Raw genomic sequence first — 22,647 nt, 5'->3', positions numbered from 1 at the left:
CTATATTTTGTAGCATTGGAAATGAAGGCATTATTACATTTCACAAAAATAGGTATGATTCGGGTCCCAGAAAAACACTTTCCTCTGAAATATCCAGATAAATAATTAATGAGGAAGTGGTTTAGGTAGCCTGAGGTATCTGGGCATTTTACTTCCCTCTTCTTCTTGCATCAACATACAGAATCAAATTGCTTTCTTTGGCCCCATCATGTGCTACCACATCTGGATGAGGGTACCACGCTGAAAAATCCAACAGACAACAGACAAGTATTTGTTCCACTCACCATACCCAGTTTGCTTGTCTCCCCTCTGCTCCATGTTCTCCTAGTAAGTACCTGCTAGTCATGCTCCCATACCATGGACATAGCAATACCCACCTCCTCTAGCAATCCATCCATTGATGCCATTATCCATTGTTTATGACATTGTAACCGCAGTAATGAATTGATATGTCTTGATCTTTGAAATGCTTAGGCAGAAGGCCACACATTATAAAAAGAAAAAAAAAATGTCAAGACAACTCTATTCGGCAGGGGCTGGAAATGGATATTGTGCAGGAAAATGCATTAAAGTTGAAAAGGGTTTTGTTTAACATGATGGTTTTAAAGACGTAAACAATTACAATGTGCAATAACTCCTTCCCTCAGAACACCATGGAGAAGCCCTACATAGGCCAGGGTGCTGGTGTGATTCCAAGTCGTGCTACCACCATGAAACACTAGGGGTCACCATACTAATACCAGTGTCCTGGCTCTATTGCCCTCCAGTCCAGAGAGCCTACCCTCCCACAGCTCTTGGCTCCCTGTTTATTCAAGGAATGTTGCTCAGTGCCTATCGTTCATGACGTGCCCATTTACAGTTACCTCAAGCACCACTGAAATAATGGGGTAGAGTCCTCTCTACGCCTCTTTGTGGTGAATGACATTTTTTAAGGGCCACCTAAGAGTTATCAATCCATTATTTAGGGCTAGATGTAATGGTAAGGGGTGTGCGGGCAGTTAACCAAATATAGAGCATTTTCATTCAATAGCTGTGCAGTATTCCAATTCAGATGTTCTGCCAAAGACCGAGTCTCTCAGAGCCCAGGACAACCCTTTTTTATTTGCCAGGATTGATGCGTCTGTTGACTAAAAAGTTAATGTCTCTTTTTTGTTCTTTTGTTTCTCATTTCTTTATGTTTTCAATCCTCAACTCAGAAATTATTTTCCTAAGAAGGAATGTAAGCAGTTGTCTGTAATCTACAGATATGTTATCACTAGGCTCCACCACAGTCCCTAACATCAGAATGAGAAACTGTTGGCCCAGGTCCAGGGTGGGGGAGGGGCGGGGAGGGAGGGCCACGGGCCCACCTCAGAGTGATGTGATTCCCCTTATTCCTATTTCCGTTTTAAGAAAATCCTTACCCACCCCACCACCATAAGCAGGAAGCTCTAGTTATATCATTCAGAGTAGAGCTTCTAAAGGCGAAGATTAAAGCCATTGAAGATCTATGAACAGCATTTAAACCATTAAAAAAAAAACATTATTGCAAGGAAAACAGATGGCAATTGATAATAATGGTAAGATCATAACCTAGATAGAGTGCAATTCTAAGTCAAAATTCATATCAAAGATCTTGGGTTTTGTGTGTTTTTGACATGTTCTCTTTGTTTCTCCTTCGTCTATTTATCGAGTACCTGATATGTGGAGGCATGTGTTAGGCAGTGGCGGAGATCTATATATATAAAAGCCAAGTGACTGGAATGACCGCAACGACTGGAATGACCGGTCGCTATGACCACACACTGCGGCCGGCCAACCTCCTGCAGCCCTTCCCCCCGGCCGGCCGGGCCCTGATAGCCCAATTGGCATGGGCCAGCCAGACCCCACCTGTGCACAAATTCATGCACTGGGCCTCTAGTATAATATAAAGATATACATGTGCAAAGAAGTTACCAATGATTACAGTTTTCTCTTCCCTGTCCTCTCTATTTGTGCAACTGCCTGACCCAAATATATTCTTTCTCCATCCACCACTTCTCTCCCAGCCTGCTTGGTCATAGCCTCTTACTTTCTCCTGCAACCCTACTGTTCTGGACTCCCTTTTGCTTACATTCACCCTTCCTCTTTTCTCTCTCTAGCCTGTTTAACTGGACATAATGGTAAAGAAACTAAAATGTAGAACAACAATGGTTTAATGGGAGAGTGATTCAAAATATTTCTACATAGCAAAATTAATTTTGCAAAGGCAATGGTACAGAAGTAGAGAAATAAATCAAATGCTAGCAAAAGGTGGTATTTGTTGAGAAGGTATTTTGGGAGACTTGAAATATGCTTCTGTCTAACCTGAAAATTAAACTCGTGTGGGTCTAACCCTTAATTCCTACCAAATTACAATAGAGTTGTCCAGAGTATAATCATATCTAAGGGTGTATTTGCCATTATTTGTGTGGTGTTTTTTTTTAATTTCAGTTTTCTCAAGCCCTAGCCTATAAAAAACCATCCACAAGAGGGTTCTTTATCTTACTTGAAATAAGGAAACTTTCATTGTTAACTGAGAGCTTCACACCTTTGATGTTCCATTTTTCCAGAATTGGGATTTCTTTAAAAAGTGGCCCTTGGCTATTTGCAGCTGCTGAATAGTGGGAATGGAGGGAGAAAGAGAATTTCTCCTAGACTCTCTCAGAGCTGGGTGCATTGGGCTTGGACAGAAATTGCAATGGCATGCATCAAAGGCATAGTACTTGAGAAAGAGACTGCAAAGCCTCGTTCAGGTTTAGTCATATGATACATTTTAGGTCTGTTTGGGACCATTAGTTGATGGTGACCATAATGAAATTGTCTAAGCAGATGCTTATCCTTGCTGTACCCAGATGCTCCTGATGATGTAATAAATGAGAAGACAATAAAACAGAGATTCCTAACCAAAGTTCTGTGTACCCCAGGAATTTCGTGGATGGGTTGAAACACCCTGAAAAAAAATTTGGGAAACTTTTAGCACATGTTAACTTTTCTTCAGAGAGAATCCATAACATTTATCACCTCAAACAATCCATCCCCCCTCCACCCCCCCCCCCCAGCAGCTTACGAACCCACTGGACTTGAGTATCTTGCCTTATTGAGGTCTTCCATAATGGGGTCTCCTGGTTTGGCTTCATCACTGTGTAGACTAGAAAAATCTGATCAATAAGAATAATACTCTTGCCCGGCCAGCATGGCTGTGTTGAGCGTTGATCTATGAACCAGAAGGTCATGGTTCAATTCCCAGTCAGGGCACATGCCCGGGTTGTGAGCTCGATCCCCAGTAGGGGACATGCAGGAGGCAGGACACAACCAGGGTGTGGCCCCATAGTCCATGATCTTGACTGAGAGCTTAACCACTATACCATACTGCCTCTTGACTGAGGGGTACTCTCAGACAAGGGTCATTCCTTTTAAAACAGAATAGACTGAGAGTCTAAGGAACTGTGACCACTAACAAGTGAGTGAGAAAACAACCCTTAACTTGCCTCACCCACTCCTCATTCCCAGGATATTGGCAGCTCAGAGGAACACTAGCAAAATGGCCCGGTGCTCCTTGGTGCTGGAGAGGGCTCCCAGAGCAGCAGGCAGGGTCTGTGGGTCGAAAGGGGCAGGTTAGTCGTCTACCTGCAGGACCCTTGGCATTTCCCATTTGAATAGCACTTTCTAGTTCAGGAGTGGGCAAACTTTTTGGCTCGAGGGCCACAATGGGTTCTTAAACTGGACCGGAGGGCCGGAACAAAAGCATGGATGGAGTGTTTGTGTGAACTAATATAAATTCAAAGTAAAGGAGCGGAGTGGAGAGCAAGAGAACCGGATAGAACAGCCAGATCCGGCCCGCGGGCCGTAGTTTGAGGACGCCTGCTGGAGACTATTCCACAGCTCAGCAAACCGAGGCTCAGCGCGGATGCACCTTCCCCAGGACACCAGGACTCGGTTTGGGCAGAGCTGTGTCTAGTCTAGGACCCAGCACTCTGGACCCTTGGTCCTGTTCTCTTTGCACTGCTCTTCGCTGCCTGGCCTATCGATGCTACCTGGGAAACGCAACAGCCAAGCAGGCAAGAATCCGCATGCACCCGGCTCCGCCGCAGCGGGCATCTTTTCATGTGTGAGCATCTAGTAGGCCCAACCCTGAACCAGTGCAAAACGCCTTGCTCCTACTCTCTCATTAAACCCGCAGACAACCCAGTGAGGCGGCCATTCGTTCCCGACTACCCCCACAGGGAAACTGAGGCACAGGAGCACAGCTAGTAACTTACAAAACCCGGACTTCAGACCCTGACACATCCGACTCCCGAGCCCGGGCCCTGCCACCATCCAGGAGACAGGAAAAGGCAGAGGAGGAGGAAATGAGCAGCCTGTGTGTGTGATGAGCAATGCTTTCTACCTTCTCCCAGGACGGCGCCGACGGGAACTGTCTCAAGCGCTAGCACATGAGGTTGAAATTAAAGAGGACAATTATGAGCGATTAGTCACTGGAGTGGGGCCGCATGGGCGTCTTCAAAAACAGGACCGGCTCTCCCTTCCTCGGACCTGGCACAGGAGCCGCGGAAAAGCCTCCGCTGGGCCTGGGATTCCGGGATTCACTCCCTTAAAGGAGCCGGTGCTGAAGCTCCTGGGAAACAAGGGCCTCATTTCTCAGGGGTGTCGGATCGAGTGGGCCCCGAGGAAAGTTCTTTGGCACCCGGGACCCTGAAACTCACACCAGAGCCGCTGGCACGGGGTCGCGCTCTGGTGCTGAGACCTCAGGAAGGGAGCAGGCGCTCCACCTTTTTGTTCTAAAAGCCCAGGAAGCCCGGGCGGCGGGTTTGGGTTTCAGCGCCTCTGAATGCACCATTTCAAGCCGCCGCTCTTCCTACACATTCATTCATCCCGCGGTCCCCAGAGAAGCATCCTGAATGGGCACGGAGGGGCGGGGAGGGCTCTGAAAGGCCGTAGGGATCAAGTGTTTGGGACGCAGCATCTGAGCTGGAGGGAAGGCAACAGGGAGGCCCACGTGCCAGGGCGGAAGGGGCCTCTGTCCCCGAATCCCCTCGGAATCAGAAGCGCGGCCTGAACAGGGGCCTTCAGGAGTTTTCATGAGCCCCAGGCGCAGACAGCCGGCCAATGCGACTGAGCCTCTGCCAGCAGCGCTTCCGCAGGGAGAGGCCCCGAATGCCACACCTTTGATGTGCTCAGTGGGTAAAATTCCTCTTTGTGGAACCTTCCCTCGGCTTCCAACATTATGTCTACTGAAGAGTGTTTTCACAGCATGGAGGAGGCCTAGCCCCCGGCGGCTGCCAGCCAGAGGGGCCACCAGGCTCCCTCCGGAGGCGGCCGGGATCCCAGGGACAGCCCAGCGCAGGTACCTGGCCCCAGCCCCAGGGAGTTTAGGCTTCTCCTCCAGCAGCAAAGAATATATTTATTTTGAGGGCTCTTGCCAAAAGAGCTGTGGGTAGGAGGGAGCCAAAGAAAGGTCTGACTGAAGGCCACTGTGAAAGAAAAGGCGAGGACTGGAGAGAGCAAGCCAGTGGGGTGGGGAGAGGGAGGGGAGGGGTTTTGTTCTGTTTCTGCAGCAGTTTCTCTTTTGGAGATCTAAAATCTGCAAGTTTTGCGTCAAAGCTTTCTCCAAATGACTTGATGGAGGGTTTTTTGTTGTTGGGTTGCTGCACTCCCAGGACTCATTGGGATGGCAGGATAAAAATTAATTAGAGGCTGTTTGGAGGGGGGCTTTGCAAGACAGCCTGAGGCGACGCTTCAGTCTGGTTGTTAGAAGCAATATCATCACCCGCTCCTTGCACAGCGAACAGGCCTGTGCAGGGGCGGCTGGGGGGAGCCACGGATGTTCAAGGCAGACATCAGAGCCAAGACTTCCTCCCAGAGAGATTACTTACCACAAACCAGTGGATCTACCTGCTGACAACCTCAGAAATACGTCTTGTTTCATTTTCAGATTTTTCAGGGAGGCTACGTAGGAAGCTTACAGAATCCTGATGCAACAGCTTGGGGAGGAGGCGATGCTGCCTCTGCCAGGCCACTGAACTCGACAGTGAGGCCGGGCAGAGCCACCAGGCAGGCATGAGGAAGGCAGGGTCCGTTCCAGGCACGACATGTCCCCTTTTAGGGGGTGGCAAACTGAAAAAGGGGACTCAAGGACTTGGTACATTTCTTCATGACCAAAGCTGACCGAGGATTATTTCAAATTCAGACAATTTACAAGAAAAATAATCCAAGCGCTCTCCCCCCTTCTGGTCTTTTTCTCTCTCCCTTCTCCTCCCCTGCTATGTGGTCCTCACACCTCCTCTCCCACCCATTCCTCCTCCTCTCCCTGGAGGACTGGTTCAGTGTGTGACCTGGAAGTTTGAATATGTGGGAACTGGCTCCTCAAATCCAGGTACAATAGTGCAAAGCATGATAGCAGTCCCTGAATTTCATCAACGGTGGTAGCTCTGCCTGCGGGGTACTTCACCCGGAAACAGAATGCGCAGGGAGCAGCTGCCTGGGTCCCCTGCTTCAGAGTACTTTGAACTGTCATGGGAGAGCCTGTGCACTTCACACACACAGTTTATCTCCAGACCTGGGTAAAAATATTAGCTGCGTCTTTAAAACATGTCCATGATGTGGACAATAATTAAGATCCTTGTTTTATGGATGGAAAAACTGAGATTGTTCATATTCCTCATGTCCAGAAAAAGGCAATCTGTTGTAAGCTAAAGAAAATTTGGAAATTCTTAGAGCCCTTCCCTCTCTCTAAACGTAGCTGTGTCTATTTTATTGCCTATAATTGCTTCCTTGCATCATGTTGGGGGAGGGGGGGTAAGCCAATGGGAACAATTGCCAAAAAAAAAAAGAAAGGAAAGAAAAGAAATAGCAACTTTTCTCCAAAACAGCCACTTCCAAAATGAATTCACCAGCTGCTAATATCTAGTCGTACCACCATACATGTCAGCAACTCCCTGCTTTCAAAAGTGCGTTCCTTAAGGTGAGGCCAGTTCCCTTGACCTTGGATGAGGAATGATCATGGCACTCAGCACATCTTCAGGAGAAACCAGAAGATTCCTAGGAAGGCTCTCCGCCGAGTCTGAATGATTTCCGAGGGGATGTGAGACAGTGGTGAGTTAAGCTAACATCGCTTCCATGCCCCAGCCGCTTGCTCCTACCCATCATAGCCAGACAGATGAGAAATGGTCCCCAGCACATGGAGACAATAGCAGCTGGCTCGCGAGCTCAGGGGAGAGCCTAAGACCACGCCATGCCCATTTGCTCTCTGCCAAAGGGAAGTGGAAGGAGATACATGAGGACTGCTCTCAGATACCAGGCACCTATCAGGAGGAGGTCAAGGGGTGCAGCCACATAAAGCCAAATTCCCTCAGTAAGGGCTTTCAGAACGAACCAGTCTGCCCGAAAACCAATCTGCCGCTTTATAAGCAGCCAGCATATTTAGAACCATGAAGTTAAAGATGGGAAAGACCTATTTTAAGTCTTCCATTCGCTAGGGCCCAGGGCAGGCTCGGTCCCTGTCGTGCATTGGTTAGCACAGTGTCAGGCCTCATTTCAAGTGTCTGGAGCAATGGACACATAGGAGGCAGAGACCGTGGAGTCTGCCCGCCCCACTGAGCAGTGGTTTAGGGTTAGAGTCCTCTGAGCTGCTGGCTGGCCTTCGGCATGACCAGAAAGGGTTTGCATTCCCCAGGGCTGGGCCAGAAGAAACCAGCAGCTTCCAGAAAGTCAAGGCATTTTGAGACCTTCTTCACCTCTCTGTGCTTACACGGAGGAGCAGCCTGCCTTCCAGAAGCATCCAGAGGCCCCCCTCTCTGCGAACAGATTGCCACCGAGGAAGGGGAGAGAGTCCAGACTCACCAGGACTCATTCTAAAACAAAACAAGCCCTCTTCCCCAAGGAAGCGGCCTTCTCTCACACATTTTTTTCTGCGTTGATCAGCAGACAACTGGACCATGTTTCTGATGGTGGCAAAATGGAGGAAACATTTTCAGAGACGCCAGGGGTTTATTCTAGGACATTCAGGACCCAGTAATACGAACATAAGGGCAGATGACTTCACAATAGTACAGTCAGGGTTTTTCTGAGAAAAACCATTTTTCTTTTTATCTCTGTTCCCAGCTGGAGAGGAAGCAAGTCAAATTCACAATCTCAGGTGGAAGGCTCTGTAAATGAGGGTAAAGAGAAGCGAAAGCTAATAGGATCCAGAGAACAAAGGGTTCTAAACCTCATGCAGGTAATGTTCTTTGGACTTCTGTGTTTTCGAAATGACAGAGACAGTCCCTTCAGATATTCACATTTAAAATGCCAAGTCCGCGCACTAGCTCTGTTGTATGACATGGGCGAAGTGAAAAGTGAGTCATTCATTCATGGGCCCAATGCAAAAACTATGCGACCATTTTCCTACGCCCAAAATGTGAACGTTACCACTTCACATTTCCTGGAATCAGGTCATCCAGAGACTCCCTTACTCTGTATCTGGCCTAAAGGATGAGGCCCATTTTCTTCACTGGATACTTTAAGCAAAACTGAACTTTTAAAAACCTGAAGTTTACCTCCCAGGCCAGCAGCTCATTCGCTACTGAAGTCCCCCACCCCCACCCGCCTCCCCACAGCCCTTTTCTCTTTTCCTCTAAAACATTATCTCATCTCAACATTGCAGCTTTTTTAAGTTCAATGTCAATAGCTAGTTAGGAGAGGGCAGGCGGGTCAGAGCTTAGGACTCCAAACCGTCCTTGACGTTTCTCTGTAGACTGATCTGCTGTTTGCATCAGCCCAATAAAAAAAAAATAAAAAAATAAATCCCTCTTTACTATCTGAGAAAAGATCAGAACAGGAAAATGTCAGTTTGAGAGCTGACAGAATTCTGATAAGAATGAACTGGAAATGAGAGAAAGAGAGGAAGAAATGCTGTCACTTTAAGAAGTTTTTAATTTAATGTTTTTAGACAAATATGCACCCCACTGCGTGCATATGTGTTTTTCACACACAACTCTTCGATCCCTCCACCTCTTTTCCACATGCTCTTCTTGAGAGAAAGAAAAAAAAAAAAAAAAGGCTGTCTATTTTGACTTGATTTGATTTGATTTTTACGGTCTTTCCACAACCTTTCAAAGGTCTGGAAGGGTCAGCCTTTCTGGCCCGAAAGCTGTGAGCACATTCACTCCCACAGAATTTCTCCTAAGCCCTGGAAGAGTCTCCACTTTCAGAAGTATCTATACATATTTTCAGAGTTAGAGAGATCGTTGAAATCCGCAGGCTTAATTGAACCGACAGGAGGGAGAGCAGCCCGCAGCAGATGGAAACACTTTCCGAGTGTGACGACCTCTGAGTTCAGACTTAATGCCCACATAATAAAGGCTGGGAGATAATACGGTGGGCATTGTTTCTGCTGCCCTGTTTTGTGTGTGTGGTGGTTTTTTTTTTTTTTTTTTTTAACTCATGTAGCAACTTTTTACTATTAAAGGATATGGCTGGTGTTTTAAATGCAGGCTACACAAAATATCAAGAAGTGACTCCCATGAAGAGAGAGATTTTTCATGAAGAAAAGGCCCAAGTCTTTGACAAATAAAATACTCGACAGGAGTTAAGTATTCTTTTGAATGGAATAAAACACAAAAACTTTTTTCTGGAAACTAGGGAATTGCCCAGTTGACCAGCAAAGCATTTCCTGAGCACCTACTCTATGCCTGCATTCTCGAGGGCATTTTATATCACTTCAGTTCATGGTGTAACAACTCCAGGAGGTAGATTAGATTATTACCCATGTGTTTCAGTTGAGGAGAATGAGACTAAGAGAGGGTAGGCTTGCCCAAGGTCACACAGAAATGATGGCACAGACCCGAGGTGCACACCTGGTGGGGTGACTGAGCATCCTGTGTGTAAGGACATGTCCTGTACTTAATGATTTGTCCTGCACCTTTCTTCATTTCGTCCAGGCACCTTAAATTTCCTGTACTCAGCTATTTTTAATACGTTACAAAAGTTCATTAGAGCTATTTTTCAAATTTAACTAGGCATCCTGTACTTTTATTTGCTAAATCTGGCAACTCTACCATCTGGGTCGCATGATCCCGAATCCAGAGATTTGCCCTGTCCTCCACACCAAAGGAATGGGATTGTCTGGACACTGGATGAAACAAGCCGTATATACACTAAGCTCCATCTATAGTAGTTAAGAGTGTAAACTCCTGAGTCCTCTGACTTGGGTTCAAATCCTTGCTCCACCACTTGCAAGCTGTGTGACGTTGGGCAGATTTCTCAGCCTCCCTGAGCCTCAGACTGCCTATCTGTAAAATGAGGACAAAGGTAGTGCCTACTTCATATGGTTGTGTGGAGATTTAAAAAGTGCATGCATGTAATAAAATAACGCAGTTCCTGGCACATAGTAGGTGTTTGGGAAGTATTAGGTACTTCCTGTGTCTTCAAAATCACTCCATAGCCCTTCCAAGGCATTGCTCTGCTCAGCCCATCCTCTTGCTTTAAAACGTCCACTGCTCTAAATAAGTAAATAAACAAATAAATAAATAAAACGTCCTCTGCTCAGCCTGGCCAGAGGGGCTCAGTGGTTGAGCATCGACCTTAACCAGGAGGTTACAGTTCCATTCTCAGTCAGGGCACATGCCGGATTAGTGGGTGTGCAGGAGGCAGCTGATCAATGATTCTCTCTCATCATTGATTATCTCTCTCTCTCCCTCTCCCTTCCTTTCTGAAATTAAAAAATATATATATACTAGAGGCCCTGTGCACGAAATCTATGCACGGGTAGGGTCCCTAGGCCAGGCCTGCGATCAGGGCCTTCCGGCTGCCGGCCGGGACCTTCCTTCATTTCGCGCCGCCCCCTGGTGGTCAGCACATGTCATAGTGAGTGATCGAGCACCGGGTCTTCCGTTCAAACTCCCGAGGGGACACGTTGCATATTAGCCTTTTACATATACCTATATAGATTTTTTAAAAATTCACTGCTTATAACTACAGTGCAATTTCCTTAACTTTGCGTGTCTTATATGTTCTGACCCTGAATTTGCCAGCCCTGTTTTCTGCTTCCACACATAGGAGGTAGTCCTTCAGTGTTTGCAAGGATAACGTGGCAAATCTAACTCTGAATTTGATTAAGGAAACAATTACATCTTCAGTAAGTGTGAATTCTCTTCCTGCCAAATAGGATTTCACTGATACTGGGTCTTTGGGCCTCCTCATTCTTATAGGTAGATTTCACTTTTTAATCAGAGATGCCAGATAACTTAAAAGTTCTAGAACCCCTCCAAGCAAGAACAGTACATGCGTGGCCAGATGTTAGAGAAAGTGTCAGTAGGAAGACCTGTATCAGGAAGAGAATCTGGGTTTTGACCCTCAGGCTTGCCACCGGCCCCTCCCTCTGACCAAGCTCGCTCGCCATAAATGCCCACGTGGGGAGTTAGCATCTCACCTCCTGGCTTAGAAGTAGCCAGGCCATAAACACCATAGAGGAATTTTACTGGCCCATCCTCAACTCACTATTTTATTGTCTGGCATTTCCGCTACCTTCTCTCGAAACGGACAGAAACATCTTCTATAAAACCCGCATTGGGGTTTTCGGGCTTGGATCCACGTTGTGTGCAGAGCCTTCCTGTAGAGCTGCGCTATCTCCTCACACCCCGCCGTTCTGTCCTTGGCCGCCCTGTGTTCTCCTAACTCAGGGACGGATGGAGGTGTCGGCCACCACCCGGGCGCTTCCATCGCTGACCTGGGAGACACTGAGAAACATCCAGGCCCTGGTGGCACCACTGTGCACGTGGCAAACTCTAGGGCCCCAGGAGATGGGCCCAGTGGGAAGGTTAGGTCAGCAGGGAGAGTGGGAAGCAACCCCCAAGAGCCAGCATCCCCCTGTGAGAGACAAGCGCTGGGCCACAGGCTTGCCTTAGTAAAAAGCAAGGATACAAAGCAGGCCTCTTACAGACACATGACCTGCATCCCCGAGGCCCTGCTCGTTACAGATGCATGCACTGGCACAGGCTCTAAATTGCTGCCAGTTTCACAACTGGTTTTCATTTAAAGGCCTCCAGGCCACGATATTCCTGGGCAAAGAGATTTTTCGGCAAGCGGAGCAAAAGAACAATATCACAGCGCCCCCATGGTTTGCAGCAGCTGGCTTCGCCTTCTTAGCTCGTGAAATTGTAATTACTGTCTCCCCATCTCCGAAATGGGCTTTCATTCCCAGATAGGCGCATGCTGGAAACCAAGGAGGCTCCAAGGGGCAGCGCACTCAAGCGCAGCAGCTGTAAACATAAGTTGCTCAAAAATATATACTAAAGGATGTCTCCGAGTGTTCTAGAACTCAAGACAGTGTGTGACGCCCGAACTGGACCATCCACCATCCCCGAGGCTCCCGCTCAGGGACACCCCAGACAAGGAGTTCCCCCCGGCAGGGAACACTTGGCACCTCCCTCAGGGAGGAAAAACAAACAAAGGAACACTCACCTGGTCTTACCGTAACCTAGTTGCGAAATAGCAGGAGACCAGCCAGGATCATCACACAGACTTTTCATTATTCACTGCTGCCTTTTAAAAGGCAAAGTATGAACTTCTAGCGGGGGCCTTCTTCCACTCCTCTTCCTCCCAGCTCTGAGGAAAAGGCCAGAAGAATCGGGGCCTTGTCCAACCTGTTCTATAGCTTTGTGCCATTTAGAAAAAGGTGCCCCCAACGGGTAGACAAAAGCCCATGGGCTGCATGCTTGATGGACTGGTTTCTCATGCACATGAAGAAAAGGTACCTGTTCCTCCAGGTGGACAGCACCCTGCATCAGGGCACGCGGCGTGGCAGCGTGGCAGGTAGAACATCAGCTCAGCCCAGCACCTTTATAAGACCCATAAGATACCCAAACATGATCTTCTCCCTCCTCCGGGTCATCAAAGCCTGTGTATCCCAGATTTGCCCAATTCCCTTTGAATGAATGCAGATTCACAGCCAAGGGCACAAAAGGAAAGGGATAGAACTTGGGTTCAGAGGGCAAAATGTAACCCTGAGACCACTTGTGAGTCATGGAGCCAGTGGTGATGTTAAAGAGCCCTATGCAGGATTCCCCGTCCATCGGGCGTAAACCTATGCTGCCCCTCATCGGAACAGAGTGGTTTGGGGTGATAGTCTCACTTCCACAAGCAGAGCTGGAGAAAGGGAAGGGGCGCCCTGAGCCCTGGCCCCTTTTCTCAGTGGTTAGAGCAGCAGCCCATGGACCAAAGGATTGTCTTGATTCCCAGACAAGGGCACCTACCTTGGGTTGGTGTTCACAGTTCAATCCCCGGCCCTGGTCGGGACGCATGTGGTAAGCAACCAATCAATGTGTCTCTCACATCTCTCTCTCTCCTCCCCTTCCTCTCCCTCCTCCCTCCCTTCCACTCTCTCTCTGAAGATCAATGGAAAAAATATCCTTGGTGAGGATTTAAGGAAAGGGGGAAGGGCTCTGAAAAGTAGACTGCAGCAGTGCTTTAAGCCCTCCTTGTACAAGTCACTCCCAAAGGCGCGTCTCTTACTCCAGAAGAACCCCACGTAAAGAAGCAGAATGACATTGGCCACGTGACCCCCCAGAGATGCCAGGATGGCAGAGCAAAGCTTTGGTGCCCCTGGGGAGCGTCAACTCGTCACGCCAAAAATGGCCAACAAAGTGGGTTGGCATAGAAGGATATTGGCAAGAGGTACCAGCCTCCAACCTCTCTGAGAGCAATCGTGCCCACTCATGTCTCCTGTTGCCCTCCCTTCAGCACCTGTGACCTCAGGACCTCCACTGGCAGGCGGTGCACACGGACCAGGTGTTCTGGATCTTTCCAGTGCATCTAGATGAGACATGCAAGTAAGAGTTAAATAAATAAATGAGAAATAACAAGATCCCTTGTGAATGGGTCTGAGTCCTGAGTCTCTTCCCAACTGGCTTTAAATTTTCTCTACAACCTGGGCCCGTGCATCGCAAGTCTGTTTTCATGGAGCAACGTGTTCTCTTGTGCTCTCTAGGTGACCCCTGGGTCCAAGAGTTGGCCAGAAACAAAAATGACTGTCCCAAGCCCGGCTGAATTCAGCCAGGCCTGGTCCCTGAAGGCTTTGTTCTTCAATCTGTTTATACAGTTTCCCGTAGGAGTCTGTAATTTTAATCAGTAAATATCTCCCTTGATTTATCACCTTCTATTGACATAGTGGTAATTCAAGCAGTGGAACTGAAGCTGGGCCTGCTGTGTGTTTTTTCCCCTCATTGTGCCCGGCCTCTGTTTGATTTTTCTCTCGGTCCTCTTAGGTAATTGGTCCGCCTCTGACACTCTGTCTATGACCAGCTGTGGTCAGGGGTCAGTGGGTTCCCCCTTCCAAAGAGCAGGATGTTCTAACCAATCACAATGCAGCCCCATCTAGAGTTTGCTAAAACCAGAGCAGACAAACCACAGACTGATAGGGCCCAGTGGATTTCATTTTAAAAGTAGAAATCCAAGATGCTTATAAAGAACACTGCTATTCTCTCTAGCCCCAGAGACGGTGTGGAGACTTAATCCGCTGATTTAGTACCTCCCAGTTGAGCAGGGAGATCCTCCTTCCCAAACCTTCTGGAGCTGCCAATTTCCACATTAGCAGATTGATCCTTCTGTCAACATGGGGTTGGACAAGGCCTGGTACTCAGTTCTACTTTTTTTAATGCATTTATTTATTTAGTATTTATACCAGTAAATTGGTTTAAAAAATTATTTGGGCACACAATATCCTGATCTCAGTATCACATCTGACTGAAAACGATGTCCTTGACGGCCAAGACAAAGAAAGGAGGACTTGCCCGGCCGGGTGTGGCTCGGCCGTTGGGCGTCGACCCAGGAACCAGGAGGTCACCGGTTCGATTCCCAGTCAGGGCACATGCCCGGGTGGCGGGCTTGATCCCCAGTGTGGGGCATGCGGGACGCGGCCGATCGATGGTTCTCTCTCATCATTGATGTTTCTATCTCTCTATCTTTCTCCCTTCCTCTCTGAAATCAATAAAAATATATTTAAAAAAAAAAAAAAAGAAAGGAAGGAAGGAGGACTTGCACGTCACAGAGCCGGGTGGGTGCAAAGCTGGCTTGATGTGCTCCAAGTTTATGTGTCTGTTTATGCGTCTGTGCGAAGCCCCTTATGTTTGCAGGTGAACTAAAAGGAAAGGCTCAGTGTGGAGGACAGGGGTCTAGAGTCCCAGAAGATCTCAGTGAACTGAAATGATGGCCTGATCATTAAAAGTCAGTGTAAAGTTCTGAACTTTGGTTCCAAAAATCCACCCAACAAGGGCAATCTGTTTAAGCATGTTTCGTGAGCCTGTTAGAATGGTAAGGGTCCACAAGCTCAGTGGGTGCTAACTGCGTGACTCGTGGCTGCCAAAAATACTAATGAAGTCTTAGGTTGTGTTGGTATGAGTGTGGTTCCCTCCATTCATCTCATTAGACTCGACACTCATTGAAGTTTTTAATCTTTTTAACCCCTATAATAACTAGAACAGTGCCTCCTTATCACAGAAACTTATTTAAGTGTCATTTGCAGGGAGGGAGGAAGGGATGGAGGAATGGGGAGGTGGATAGATGGATAACAAGGGAAGAAACTGACACACTGGCCACTGTTCAGTTTTCGATGCCATGTCCATGTTTAAGGATGGAATAAAGTAGAATGTCAGAGAAGAATGCCCAGATAGTGAAGCATTTGGGAATCATGCTGTAAGTGAACGAGTTGAAGAGATTAAGGTATCTAGTCTGAAGTGGAGAAAGGGAAATGAGTCACTGGGGGGAAGGAGCATTGGGAAAGGGGAGAAAAATGTCATCCAGACTTAGAATTGTGAAGGGAGGTACACGCGAGAGGGATTAAAATAATGTACGTCACTTCAGAAGATAAAGCTAGAACCACGTGGTAGAAGCTGCAGAGAGAGATTTCAGCCCAGAACAAGGAGGCAATCTGGACCAGTTCGAAGGGCTCCCGGTGCCTAGAGGGAAGTAGCCTGATTCTCTCGATGGGTCTTTCTCTTTCTTGCTGGACAGGCAGCCCCCATCCAGAGCAGCTCCTCCACTGTGATGCCTTCACAACTAATTGTCAGTGTTTCTTGCTCAATGCTCTGTCAACAGTGCTTACCTTAAATTCAGTGTGTGTGTCTGCGTTATTTACTCCTCGAGCACAAGGCCTGTGCCTTTCTTGTTTTTTGATGCATAGTAGACACTCAACATTTACTTTTCGAGTTAAATAGAACTTGGCTGCCTCTTTGATTCAAGACTAATACCAAAAAAATTCGTTCGGTCTAGTCTGAGATTTAGGAAACAGAAGCTCTGGAATGGCAATGTAGCAGTGTTGGCTGATCTTCAAGTTTCTGTATTTGTAGGGAGATCTCATCTGTGAATCCACTTTTTCCATCTTTAAAGTAAAGAGTACCTGTATTCTTGAGGTTTGCAATACTATATACATAATGCCTCATATTCTTTCAAATAAAGGTAATCTCTAAACGTAAGGTGTCGGTAAGGTGATACATAACGTATTAAAGAAACATTTCTCCCTGCCCTTTTCCCTCAGCATTCTCATTTGTTCCCGAAGTTCCCACTATGAAATTCTAGAAAACTCATTTTAATAAAACCCATGTATCTGCTACCCATCCAAACATGTGTAAACCAGTGGAGTCTCTTTTGCATATAATGGAAGAGATCTTTACTTTCTTCTTAAAGGAATTAATAACTAATTGGGCTTTTCCTAATAACTCACTCAACTCACTGAGGAGTTAGCCCAGGGGACACACAGATTTCACCTTCAGATCACAGTCATGGGAGACCGTGCCTCAATGTGCTGGTAGACTTGCTTCCGTGACCTGGTCTTGCTGACGGTGCAGATCTGGGGGGGTCGGGGGAGAGGCAAGAATGAAATGATGAAGGCACTCATCCTTGTGCCTATTCTGCTGGGAGGAAAGGAATCGCTGGGATGCAAGTCTTGTGCTATTTCTCATGGCTACATCACTGCCTTCATATTGCATGAGCTTGATGAGATTGTAGGGTGGGGCTGGGCCGGCACTTCAGTGAGAAGACCTTTCTAGAAGCTTAGCTCTTATCAAGCCTACATTCCATCACACTACCACATTCTTTCCCAAAGGTGGCAGCATTCTGGTGAATGGTAAAATAAAATGATTTCCAGAGAAGTAATTAGCAAAGTGCACGGGGAGGCTTAGGGAAAAAAAAAAAAAAAGACAGGCTATCAATCAATAAATAATAAAAAATTCAGTCGAGGCATTTTCCATCTTAGTGTTCTTGGCTATGAGAGAGAGAGAGAGATCCACAAGGACAGGTCAGTTACCCCTTCTTAGCTCGTGTTACAGGACGTCTCCATGGCACACTATGCACACCTAGTGATGGGTAATAAGGATCAAAAATGGGAACGATGATTTCATCTCCACCTGGTGTCCTACTGTCACTTTGGGCTTTCAGGTAGGGCAATGAAACACCTGATCTTGGATATTCGTGTAGTAATTGCATAGACATTGATCTCTTGATGGTAGAAGATGAGTTAATCCATTCCCAACCCCTTCTAACTTGGCAGATGTGGAGTTATTAGTCATCAGACTCACTCTGGGCATTACATATTATATTATTTATTATTTACATATAAATGAAAGTGTGAGCCTCTCACAGGATAAACTGGCCCACAAGCAAGAGAAGAGTGGAGTGGTAGGAGAGGGGTGGGGTCGCCCCTAGAGGATTCAGAGAATTTCCATTGCCAAGAGGTGGTGGTCAGTATTGGCAAGAAGATGAGAGAAAAATAAGTAAATAAATACAGGGTTTGGAGAGAAGAACGTGGCGCAGGAGACAAGGTGGGTTGGGGGTGGCTCTGGCATTAGAAGAGAAAAGGTAAGGAATTAGATTCATTCGTTTCTGCATTCATTCCACAAATGTTTCTTGTCTGAGATGAGGCTACAGACATAGCCCTGCCCTCAGGTAAACAAAGAATATGTAAATCACAAGTTAGAAAAAGTGCTCTGAAGAAAACAAATAGGGTGTTACAGGAGAAAATCATGGGATTGGGGGTTAAAGGGATGGGAATCCATTTGAATAGACTGGTCAGAGAAGATCTCTGAGGGGTTAACAGTGAACTCGAACTTGAAAGATAAAAATGAAACAGCCACACAAAGAGAAAAAGGTGAGTGTCAGAGGCTTTTGTGAAGGCCCTGAAGCAGGGGAGTCCTTGACAGATTCAAAAACTATGAACTGCTCTTCCATTTACTGAGCACCTATCATGGTCAGACCTTGGTCGAGACCTTGCCCTCTGGGTGTTAAAACCCTTACTCCTCCCCAGCTGTGAGCAGGCATTGTTAGTACCCCAATCATCTGATGAGGGCAACGAGCTAGCATATCTGGGACATAAAGGACCAAGGAGAGACAATTCAGTATTGGAAGTGGGTAGGGACCAGAAGGGTTTCAGCAGGGAAATGGGGTTGATCTGAGTTGGGTTTTTAAATGACCCCTCTGGCTGCTCATTGACAAGTGGTGGGGGGGGCCGGGGGGGGGGGGCAGGCATTTAGAAGGCATTTCAGGCTCCAGGCAAGAGTAGATGCGGATGGGCCAGGGAGGGGCAGAGAGGATGGCGGGAAATAGTGGATTCAAGGCATGTTTTGGCCGCACTGAGATTTGAAAAGCAGCCAGGCAGTGAGGACACAGAAAGAAAACACATGGACTCAAACCTGACACAGGCTGCCTTCTGCGAAAGAGAAGGCAGGGAGGGTTGAGAAATAGGCATCTTGAAATTGGAAGATTTCCAGGCACCTAACCAGGATCCTGCCTCGCTGACAATATAAGAATGAAATACCCATTGCCTATTGCCTATATGTTGTGAGGTCGCTGCCCTAATTCTGCTCATGTTTTTTTGTTTGTTAAATGGACACACACACACACACACATAGACACATGCCTCCTATCCACTGAGCACTTAGAAACAGTCACCAAGTAAGGCTTCCTTCTGGGACCAGAGAAGTCGCCATGCAAGGAAGAGAGACAGACTTGCTACCAGAACATGCAGTTACACACACACACACACACACACACACACACACGAAGACAGAGTGGGGAGGCTCACCTGGGCAGCAGGGCCCGCGAACCTCACGCCAGTCATGAACCCTGCCCAAGGCCTGCAGGACACTCACACACTCGGGAATTTTCGGAGCCCGGAAACACAGAGCAAAGTTTATTTTCTGAACAAGGCTCAAAGAAGGAAGCAAAGGATAAACAGGGACCAAATGTTTTAATTATTGGAGATGGTTTCCACCCCCAACACCATTCTCCAGATCTTAAAAGAACGAAGGTCAGGGAGGACACATGGGAAGACGTTTCCCTTCAGCCCTCTGCCATCCCGGCTCGCCACCGACCAGCGCTCCCAATTCCACGACGGCTCCTGGACGGGAGCAGCTGTGCCCGTGGCTGTTTGGTGACTTTGGCCAGAGCTGGGCGTCGGAGCCGGGTGCGTTTTCCCAGCAGCGTCTGGCACTGTCCTCGGCCTCAGAACAGTAGCCACAGTGGGCTCTCCAGGGACTGCCTCTGAGTTTCATGCGAGCCAGTTCTTCATCTGGCTTTTATAGAGAACAGGGGTCCTGACCCTGGATGGAAGAGAGCACAGCCTTGTTAGCAGACTGCCCAGGAGAACTCTAAGAAAAACGAGTGCAGTGGAGAGGGGACTGGAGGGGCTGAAGGAACGCAGGCCCTTCACGGGGTGCGAGGCCCCGGCGGGCTAGCTGGGTGTGGCCTTCGGACAAGAAAATCAACTCCAGATACCTCGGGGAGACCGAGAGGAGGGGACAAACCTGTCAGGGGAAAAATAACCGCTAACATGATCCAATGTGAGTGGCTACGACAGGCCATGGCCCATCGAAGATCTCAGAAAACGTACAAAAGTCCTCCAGTGTGAGGTAATGAGGTGCGCCTGATTATATTCCAGAAAGAAACAAGCAAGAAGTGCTTTCAGAGCCTTCCCCCTCTCCCTCCCCTCACGAACCAGTCCAAATCCCGAACGGGGGACACCGTTATTTCAGGGAAAGTGAGGAATTTCCGAGAGCATCACGGGAAACCAGGTTGTGGGTTTCCCAGAACTGATAAAAAACCACCGCACAAACCCTTCCCTGCCTGCTCTCTCTTCCCCTCCCCAAAAAACTCCCATCAGGAAACAGCAGGGGGAGGAAGGAAAAAAAAAAAAGCCAAAAACACACAAGCAGCCCCACCATGAGAAATCAAGGCAGTCGGAATGACATCTGACACCGCCAGGCCACAGCTGAAGAACAAGGGAAAAGTTTTAGGGTGACTGTCACTGACCCATAGTCTCTCACTCCTAACCTTGCTCTCCGACATATGTTTCTCATTTCCTTGCTTATAGCTGGTCCAAGCTAATGATATGTGTTTTGGCCGGGATCCCGTGCTTGGCATACAGCCGGTCTTGTTCTCATTGTCCGGGCTACTTACAGAAACCTCTTTCTCTGTCTCTTTCTCTCTCTCAAAAAAACCGGCTCTAAAGAACAGTAAATATGCAAAGCAGCCCCCGTGTCCGTCCAGCTACCATCTTGAACAGGGCCCCTCTCCCCTAACACACCCCATCAATAAAGTCCGAGGAGACTGCCCACGGGTGAGGGGTGCGTTCAACACAAAAGCAGTGGAAATTCAAACAAATTGGCCCATTAGAGTCTCACACGGCTATAAATACAGCTCGGCCCGGGCTATTTTGAGGGACGGTGGCATGGGAAAGTTCGGCCTGGAATCTTGACTTTGTCAGAAGAGACGGATCTCTCCCAAGACATGGGAAGAAGACGGAGCACTGGGCGGGCAGGAGGAAGAAGGGCACGGGGCCTGGTCAGTCCCCGGCGAGGGTAAAAGTGGGTGGAGGAGACGCAGCCAGGCCCTGCCCCCGTCCTCCTCAGGGCCTGCCAGCCTCCACGTTAGAGGCCCAGGCTCTGGTGTCACTCAGCGCGTCCATAACCTCTAAAAAAGCTGAACATGCCCTTTTGCTCCTCAGGGGTCAGTGGACCATTCCTGAAGGAGCCAGGCAGGCCCGTGGAGGAAGGCTGGGAACCAGAGTGAGCTAGCAGTGTGGGCAGGCCCCGGCTGCACCCCACACCTCCAGCTGCCCAGAAGGGAATCCTCAGGGGGCCCTTTTCACCGCTCAGACCCCAAAGTGTGACCTTCAGTACATATATATTATGAAATCAGGGCACAGTCACGTGGGTTTTAGGAAATCAGGGCCCATAATGTGTTAGCAAATTATGTGAGCAGAGACTGTGTATGCAATGTTGAGAGCTGCCCCACGCTTCCCCTCAGGGTGTGTCAGCAGATAGCGGCAGTGAACTGCTACCGGGGGGTGGGGGGGTGAGTAAACACAGAAAAACATAGAATACACATGTACCGCTGCACGCGAACCTGCCCACTTCCGGGCAGGTCGCTGTGGGGTCTGCGCGGCCGCCCTGTCTTCCTGGACCCTCTGTCAATTTCTGCTCGGAAAGCACCCCCAGGACAACTTGGGGTTTACTCAGTCAGTTGGGGCGCCTACGGGATACCAAGCACAGTGGGAGGCAGAGGTAACAGACACAGCCTGACCTCTGGGTCTTTCAGCCCCATGAGTGCATTTGATCTGTCCCTGGGCCCAAGAGTCCGCCTGACCGCACATCCCAGTTGGCCTGGGACAGCCCCGTTTATGTCTATTGTCCCCGGGTAATTATTAATAGCGCTTCTCTTCACTCTCCCAAGTGTCCCAGTTTGGGTGATAAATTATAGGGTTACTCTATCCAGGGTCCCTTTCTAAAGAATGCTTTTTTTTTGGTATGAAACCCAATACACAGAGAAAAGTACAAAAATATAGCACCCTCTGTTTTCGAGGCTCTTTGGAACTTGCAAAAGTCAAGACAGGGTTCCCAAGCCATCAAGAAAATGGCTTTAGCAGATTAAATTTTAATTAGTTCAAGAACAGGCTCCACTGTTCTGCGCTTGACTCCTGGCCACGCGCTGCCGTTGATTCTGTCGTCGCCGACATTGTTGGCTCTTAATTTTCCATGATGCGTCTGAACCTGAGGGACTGCCCACTTCCACCAGCACGGGGACAGCGGGAGCACATGGGGGCGCTTGTCCCCGGGAAGGGAAGAGCCAACACAGGTTACCATGACAACACTCTTTCCTGAAAATCTCTGACTGACGCTTCCTGGGGAGACAGGAAGTAAGGACAGGAAGACACCGAGGTCACTCTCTTCCCATGCCGAGCCTTCCCCACCTCCCAGGCTTGTCTGCTAGCTGAATTTCTCTAGCTCAGCCTTTTTTCTTCCATTGCCATCAGCAAAGCTGCCCTGGGGGTGAAAGCAACCAACTGCTTCTGTCCCCGTCTTATCAGCCAGCCCATGGAACCCCCAAATCGTCCAACAACAAGCCACATAGAAGTTTCTAGTGAGGTCAGGATGCTTCAAAGGTGATGTGGTTGATTCCAAAGCAAAAAATAAACAGCTTAAGGACTGTCGACACTTTTGTAATCAATATTATGACATTAATAATCATTCAGCAGATGTTCTCGAGCACCTATGTTCCAGGTGCCGTGCTAGAGATTAGAGGTAGCGTATTGAGCAAAACGGACATGGCCCCTGCCATCTCAGAGTTGACTGTGTCTGAGGGACACCGACATTAAAGGGGCAATCCCACAATAAAGGCTTAACT

The 22,647-nt window shown here is 48.1% G+C and overlaps 1 protein-coding gene and 1 long non-coding RNA gene across 4 annotated transcripts in view; one reads left to right on the top strand and one right to left on the bottom strand.

The window, feature by feature from the left end:
• The window catches only part of ZFHX3 (zinc finger homeobox 3), a 974,639-nt gene that overhangs the window by 618,695 nt on the left and 333,297 nt on the right, over positions 1–22,647 (top strand). The gene's annotated exons all lie outside the window — the stretch shown is intronic.
• Positions 19,131–22,647, bottom strand: part of LOC308236414 — a 37,660-nt gene continuing 34,143 nt past the window's right edge. The window contains exon 3 of the long non-coding RNA XR_013959281.1: positions 19,131–19,565. This is a non-coding gene — a long non-coding RNA (uncharacterized lncRNA). The remainder of the gene's footprint in view (positions 19,566–22,647) is intronic.

Source organism: Plecotus auritus (genome assembly GCF_963455305.1).
Source record: "Plecotus auritus genome assembly, chromosome: 10".
In the NCBI taxonomy this organism is placed as follows: Eukaryota; Metazoa; Chordata; class Mammalia; order Chiroptera; family Vespertilionidae; genus Plecotus; species Plecotus auritus.
Note: the sequence above shows the minus strand (reverse complement) of the source record. Positions and strands in the feature narration are given on the sequence as shown.